Source organism: Arachis ipaensis, chromosome B03 (genome assembly GCF_000816755.2).
Source record: "Arachis ipaensis cultivar K30076 chromosome B03, Araip1.1, whole genome shotgun sequence".
NCBI classification, from domain to species: domain Eukaryota; kingdom Viridiplantae; phylum Streptophyta; class Magnoliopsida; order Fabales; family Fabaceae; genus Arachis; species Arachis ipaensis.
Genome location: NC_029787.2, coordinates 19,929,609 through 19,936,830, shown reverse-complemented (window position 1 = coordinate 19,936,830; position 7,222 = coordinate 19,929,609). Strand labels below are relative to the sequence as shown.

General features: G+C 36.4%; 1 pseudogene; it reads left to right on the top strand.

Moving 5' to 3' along the window:
- Window positions 1,679-3,197, top strand: LOC107632662 (annotated as a pseudogene).

Here is a 7,222-nt window from a genome sequence, read left to right as displayed (position 1 = left end):
TTCACACTATCTACTACTATTCTTTATCTTCTTCCAAGTTTACGAAATCAAAGTTCTGCTACTATTATTTTTTGTTCGAAAAAATGGATCCAAACCAACTCAACTCTTTCTTCAATTACTTACAAAACTTTCCTCAAATTCCAAATACCCAACAATCTCAAACCTCAAACTCTCAAGTTCCAAATCAAAACTTCACATTACCAAATTCATTTCAAAATCCAAATCCACAAAATCTTTCTAATTTCAATTTTCAAGCTCCTTATAATAATCAGTTTCCTATATTCTAACCGCAAAATCAAAATTTACAAACACCCCATTTTCCATTTTCGTCCATATTTAACCCCTCTATCGGAAATGTTACTCCAACTTTCTTGCCGTTTCCAACTCAATTCAGTGCATCAAGACATAACTCATCTGGTGTTGGTGGCTCTTCTAACCCATCCTCTCAGACTCCTATACAATCTAGTCCAAATTCGCAATATCCATATTTTGCCAACCCTCGTGGATTAGATGCTATCAACCTTAATGATGATGATATTGAAGATCGGAGGCAAGATAGTATTCAACACTGACATTGGAAAGAGGATGAGATGCTGATCAGTGGATGGTTAAATGTTTCAACTGACCCTGTACTTGGTACCGATCAAAAGGGAAAAACATTTTGGAGTCGAATTCATAGCTACTGTGTAGAATTTTGCTCCGACATGACAAGGGGGGTAGTTGCATGTAAGAAACGATGGTATAAGATCAACAAGGCTGTTGCACAATTTGCTGGTTGCTACGATCAAGCTAGTCGAAACATAAGGAGTGGTTCGAACGCTGATGATATAAAGGAGTTGGCTTATAAACTTTATTCCACAAATTATGGTCAAAAGTTCACTTTTGAGAGGCATTAGAACATGCTTCGGTTGGAGAAAAAATGGAGAAGCCAACTACCTACATAGAGTGGCGACTCAAAGAGAACCAAGGTTAGTGCAACTGGAGCATACTCATCCTCATCAAACCCAGAAACACCGTTGGCTGACGAACCCGGTGTGGACTCTCCCGTTTGCCCACAAGGATCAAAGAAGAGCAAACGAAAAGGTAAGGAAAAAGCACAGATGTCTGAAGATTTTAGCGAAAGAAAATCATCAGTTGTCAAAAAATTATCTCTCATGGAAGATATTAAGAATGTTAGAGAAAAGGAACTAATGGATAGGGAAAAAGAAAGAAAAGAGGAGAATGAACATAGAGCAAAGATTATGGCAATCAAAGAGAAGGAGTTACAAATTCAAGCGGCAATGAAAAAACAAGAATTACAAGCTCAAGCAGCAATGAAAGAAAAAGAATTACAAACTCAGAGGTATATTAAAGAAATGGAGATAAAAGCAAAAGAAAGGGAAATGGAAAGGATGGCCAAGGAAAGGGAAAGGGAAATGGATATGCAAATACTTAATGCTGACACGTCTACAATGAGTGAAAAACGACGAGCTCTTCATGAGATTGCATGTGAGAAAATAATCGCCAAGTGGTTTACTTAATGGTTTTTTGTATTCGTAGAGTTATGTAGTATGTTCTTATTTTTATTGCGTATTACTGGTTTATGATGTAGTTTATTTTATTTATTTCTGATGTAAGTTTTAAAATTAGTCAATATTATTGTGCCCTTATTGTTCATGAAAGTGACTGTTGCAAAAATAGCCGTTGCAAAACTAGCCATTGCAAAATTAGCCGTTGCAAAACTAGCCGTTAAGGTACTTATTGCAGACACACTTATAAATATCAACTATCCATGACTCTGCAACTCCACTTCAATTCTTGTTTCTCACCTCGAAAGAGAACTAAAAATTACATTTCTAAATATGGCTAGGAATTTTGATGATATGTTTAATGAGGCTTTGTATGGCAAAAGAAGACGGCAAGATAACACAATCATAGATAATTGGATCGATGAGTGTTTACTCCAAGATTCAGAAGAAGAAGATATCGATAGAAGCTCTATCCCAATTACTCGTAGATGGATCAACAGAGATCGAGAAGCAGGACATGATCGCCTTTTTCAAGATTACTTTGCAGATGAACCGGTGTATAATGCTGACATTTTCCGACGGAGATTTCGAATGAGAAGACATGTGTTCCTTCGGATAGTAGACTCTCTCTCAAACGTCTATCCGTATTTTCAATAGAGGGTTGATGCAACTGGAAGAAGAGGCTTGTCATCACTCCAGAAATGTACCACTGCGATACGCATGTTAGCATATGGCGTAGGAGCTGATGCTGTTGATGATTATGTGCGCATAGGCGAGAGCACTACAATTGAATGCTTGGAAAAATTTGTTGAAGGTGTCATTTCGGTGTTTGAGGATGAATACTTGCGAAAACCCAAACCAAATGACGTACAACGCCTGCTACAAACGGCGGAGGATCGTGGCTTCCCTGGCATGTTGGGTAGCATTGACTGCATGCATTGGCAATGGAAAAATTGTCCAAAGGCGTGGAAAGGTATGTACATGAGTGGTTATCGTGGGGTTGCAACCATAGTACTTGAGGTTGTAGCATCTTCAGACCTTTGGATATGGCATGCGTTTTTTGGAGTTTCTGGTTCAAATAACGATATCAACGTGTTAGATCGTTCTCCAGTGTTCGATGATATTCTAAACGACCGTGCTCCGGAGGTAAATTACACTATTAATGGTAATAATTATACTATGGGATACTATTTAGTAGATGGTATTTATCCTGAATGAGCCACATTTGTCAAATCAATCTCAAAGCCACAATGGGAGAAACACAAGTTATTTGCACAATACCAAGAAGGGCAAAGAAAAGATGTGGAGCGAGCATTTAGAATGTTGCAAGCACGCTTTGCAATTATACGTGGTCCAGCTTGTTTTTGGGAAAAGAAGAAGCTTGCCAACATAATGAGAGCTTGTATTATATTGCATAATATGATTGTTGAGGATGAAAGAGACACTTATGCAGGAAATTTTGCTCAGGGCTTAGAGTATGATGATGTCAAAAATGGCTTATCACAACCTCAGCTGGGAGAAGAAGATTTCGCACTATACCATCAATTTCTCCAAAGAAATGCCCAACTTCGAAATAGGCAGCAGCATAGACAATTGAAAGAGGACTTGATTGAACACATATGGCAATTTCACAATGCTTGTCGTCAACTATAAAGCTTAATTATGTTTTTCTTTGTATTAAGTAATTTTACAAATTAGTGTAACCCCGAATTATATATTGTGTATTATTATTATATATGAATTTATTTAATATTAATATCTTTTAATAGTGAATTATTTTTAAATTTATAAATTTAAATTACATTATTGAAAAAAATTAATTACATTAATTTCAAGTATTTTAATTAATTAATTAAGTGGGACCACAATAGGGACTAAAGTTAGTTCCTCCTAATGGAGAAGAGATGGATGTTTTGAGTTCCTATTTACTGTTTATGACGCAAAAGCTGATGTGGAGTTACTTTTTATGACAGGTGGGCCATAAACAGGAACTGGGATGAGTTCCCTATTGAAGATGGTCTTAAGGTGAGTGTTGGAAATTTTTTTTGTCTCCAATCTTTTTTTGCTACAAAATAGTTCCAAAAGTTTAACTTAGTTTTAAAATCGTCATTTTTACCAAATTTTTAATTTTTATTCCGAAAATACCCCTAACTAAAAAATAAAATATAAAAAGAAAAAAAAAGAAACAAGTTAAGAGGAAAGAAATCACGCTTCGTTGGGGGGGGGTTCCAGGGAAGAAGATGGGGAAGAGAAGGTGGGGAAGGGGAGGGGAAGCACCGCTGCTCCTCGCCGCCACCGCTGTCGCTCCTCGTCGTTCAATCACACTAACGAGAGAATGGAGGGGTTCCAGATCTCACTCACACTAACGGCAAGAGAGGAGAGAGCAGAGAGCAGAGGGAGAGAGAAAGAGAAGCGGAGAAAAAGAGAAGAGAGGAATGGAGGCGCTGAAGAAGACCGCGTCCAGCCACGCCCTGCCGTCGTCCTCATCGCGAACCACTGTCGTCGGTCGCCATCGAGCCATGTCTTGTCGCCACCGCTGGAGTGAGGTCACGTTGACGCCAGCAGATCCGCGAGGTTGGACGGATGTCGATGCTCCTCGCCGGATGCCAGCAGATCCATTGGTGTTTCATTGTTGTTGCTTCTACTTTCTGCTTCTGCCTTCTGCTTCTACTTCTACTTCTGTTTTTGCTTTTGTTGTTGCTGCGATTACATTATCCATTGTTGTTGTTGTTTCGTTGTTGTTGATTCTGCTTCTGCTTTCTGTTTCTATTTTTGCTTCTGCTTTTGTTATTGCTGTGATTTCATTATCTATTGTTTATTAATGTCTGAATATTACTAGTACTCCTAGTACTCTCTCTCTTTTATTGGGTATTATGTGACATTAGTAGATCACAAATGTATAATAGAATATGAAGAGGTAGCTAGTATCATTTTTGTTTTTTCTTTTTCCATTTTTTTGGCTATATATAGCTGTACCTTTTGTCTCGGTAAAGACGTGATTTTTCACTAATGCAATAGACACATTTCTCTCTTTTTTAGCTTATTTTTCACTAAAAAATCTACAACTCAGAATGGATTTCATCATGGTGCAGTGAGCGTGGAAGAGCTGCAAATATTGTTAAACAAGAATTGTGAACTTTGCCCCTTCTTTCTGCAACATCCATGGCAGATCGAGAAGTTGGAGTGGATAATCCAAAAAATTTGCAACTGCAAACATTTTCAGTGAGTGATTTACAAAATCTCACAAGATTGACGAATCAACCTGTCAACCTTCAAACGCAAGTAGGGAGATCAACATTGAACCCGATTCAAGACCAGAGATGTCCCATCTACCTCCATCCAAATGAAAGCCCAGGTTTATCACTAACTCAAACTCCTCTTACAACTCGAAATTATCACCGATGGACGAGATCAGTTTGGCTATCTATCAAATCGAAGAACAAGTTAGGATTCATTGATGAAAGCATTCTGAAACCTGAAAAAACTGACTCAACCTATGAAGCCTGGGACAGATGCAACACCTTTGTACTGTCGTGGTTGTATTCTTCCCTAAGCACAGACATTCTTCAGAGTGTTCTTGGGTGTAATGTGGCCTCGGAACTCTGGAACAATCTCAAGTACAGATTCTATGAAGGTGATTTGTTTCGGATAGCTGATCGTCAAGAAGAGATATTTGCGATGAAGCAGGGAGATCTATCCATCACTGCATATTTGACTAAAGTTAAGGGAATTTGGGAAGAACTTGATGAGTTCAAACCAATTCCATCCTGTGCCTATGGAGCATCATGCTCATGTGGACTGAAGATCATCAGAGAATATAGAGACCAAGAACATGCTGTTAGAATTTTGAGAGGGTTAAATGAGTAGTGCACAACAGTGAAATCACATATTATGTTGATGATGCCATTGCCCAGTGTGAATTTCATATATTCTTTACTTTTGCAACAAGAAAGACAATTAACCAACTCGGATTAAAGTGAAGAAAGGATGCTAGTTAATGCTGTCAATATTGGAGGAATTGGTAATGAAAATAACAGAGAATTTGGTATGACCTTAAATACAAATTCTAGTATCATAAATCGAGGTGGCAGAGGCAAACGTGGCTGAGGCCGAGGCAGAGTTAGTGGTGGAAGAGAAATGATGAGAAGTTGTTCTCATTGCGGGAAGGCTGGACACACCATAGAGACCTGCTACCACAAGCATGGATTTCCTCATCATTTGCAAAAGAAATTTAGAGTAGCAAATGTGAACAATATGATTGTTGCTGATAAAACATGTGGAGATGGCAACGTACTTGATGTGCGTTCAACTCAAGAGGAGAATAGTAAAAGTCTAGACAACTTGTTTTCCGAAGATAAAGGGCTTGTTTGGGTGAGTTTCTAAAAAAAATCTTTTTTTGAGTTATCTTTTCTTAAAAGATCTTATGAAAAAGTAAAAGTAATTTTATGTTTGGGTATCTCATGCAAAAAGATCTTTTTATCTATCAATTATATTTGGATATAACAATATAAAAGTACTTTTTTGTTTATTTATTACCTGAAAAACATCTTTTTTTTAAGGAAAAAAGATCTTTTAAAAAAAGATATAAATTACAGCTTTTCAAAAAAGATATTTTTCTGATTTTTCTAGTGCTTTTACTTTTACTATTCGAAATTTGCCAAACACGCTAAAAAATAAAAAAAAGATATTTTTTCATTGAAAAAAGATCTTTTTTATTGAAATAATGGCACCCAAACAAGCACAAAAAACAATCATTGATTTCTCTATTCCAACAACATAAAGGTGATCCTACTCATAGTTCTCTTCAAACACAAGCCATAAACACAGTGATAGCTCCTCCAGCAGGTATACACTATATTTTATCAGTATTCCACATTCTTTTGCACACACATGACTGGATAATTGACACTGATGCCATTGCACATGTTACTTTTTCTCTTAATATTTTTTCACTCTCATCACACAATAGATCCTATGTTAATCAAATGTCCAAATGCAACTAAGACCACAGCAACAATTAGTGAAACTATAATTTTAACCCGTGATTTTTATCTTACAAATGTGTTATATGTGCCATCTTTCAATTTTAATTTTATATCTGTGTCTGAAGCAACTAATTTTTAACCTTGTCAATTTTTATTTAACAATACATATTGTGAGATACAGGAGAATCTTTTCTTGAAGATGATTGGTCATGCTAGACAAAGATGATACATGACAATCTTTTCTTCAATATAGATACAACTTATGTCAACCTAGAAGCAAAGAATAGAGAACTGGTCAGCACCAGCAATTTATTTAGTGTTGCTGCTATCACAGACATTATAAATCATGAAACTTGGCATTGTAGATTAGGACATGTCTCAATTGATAGGTTACAAGAAATAAAAAAGAGTTATCCTTTTATTGTATGTCCATTAAAAGATGAACCTTGTGAACCATGTCATTATGCAAAACAAAGAAGATTGCCTTTTCATTTGAGTCAAACAAAATCTGTCGATTTATTTGATTTAGTGCACATGGATATTTGGGGACCTATTTCTACTCCATCTTTTGCTGGTCATAAATATTTTTTAACAATAGTAGAAGATAAATGCAGGTTCACTTGGCTATTTTTTTATGAAAAATAAAAGTGAAACTTCTTTTTTTATTCAACAATTTGTGCAACTAATTAAAATCCAATTTCAAACAAAAATAAAAAAAATCAGAACTGA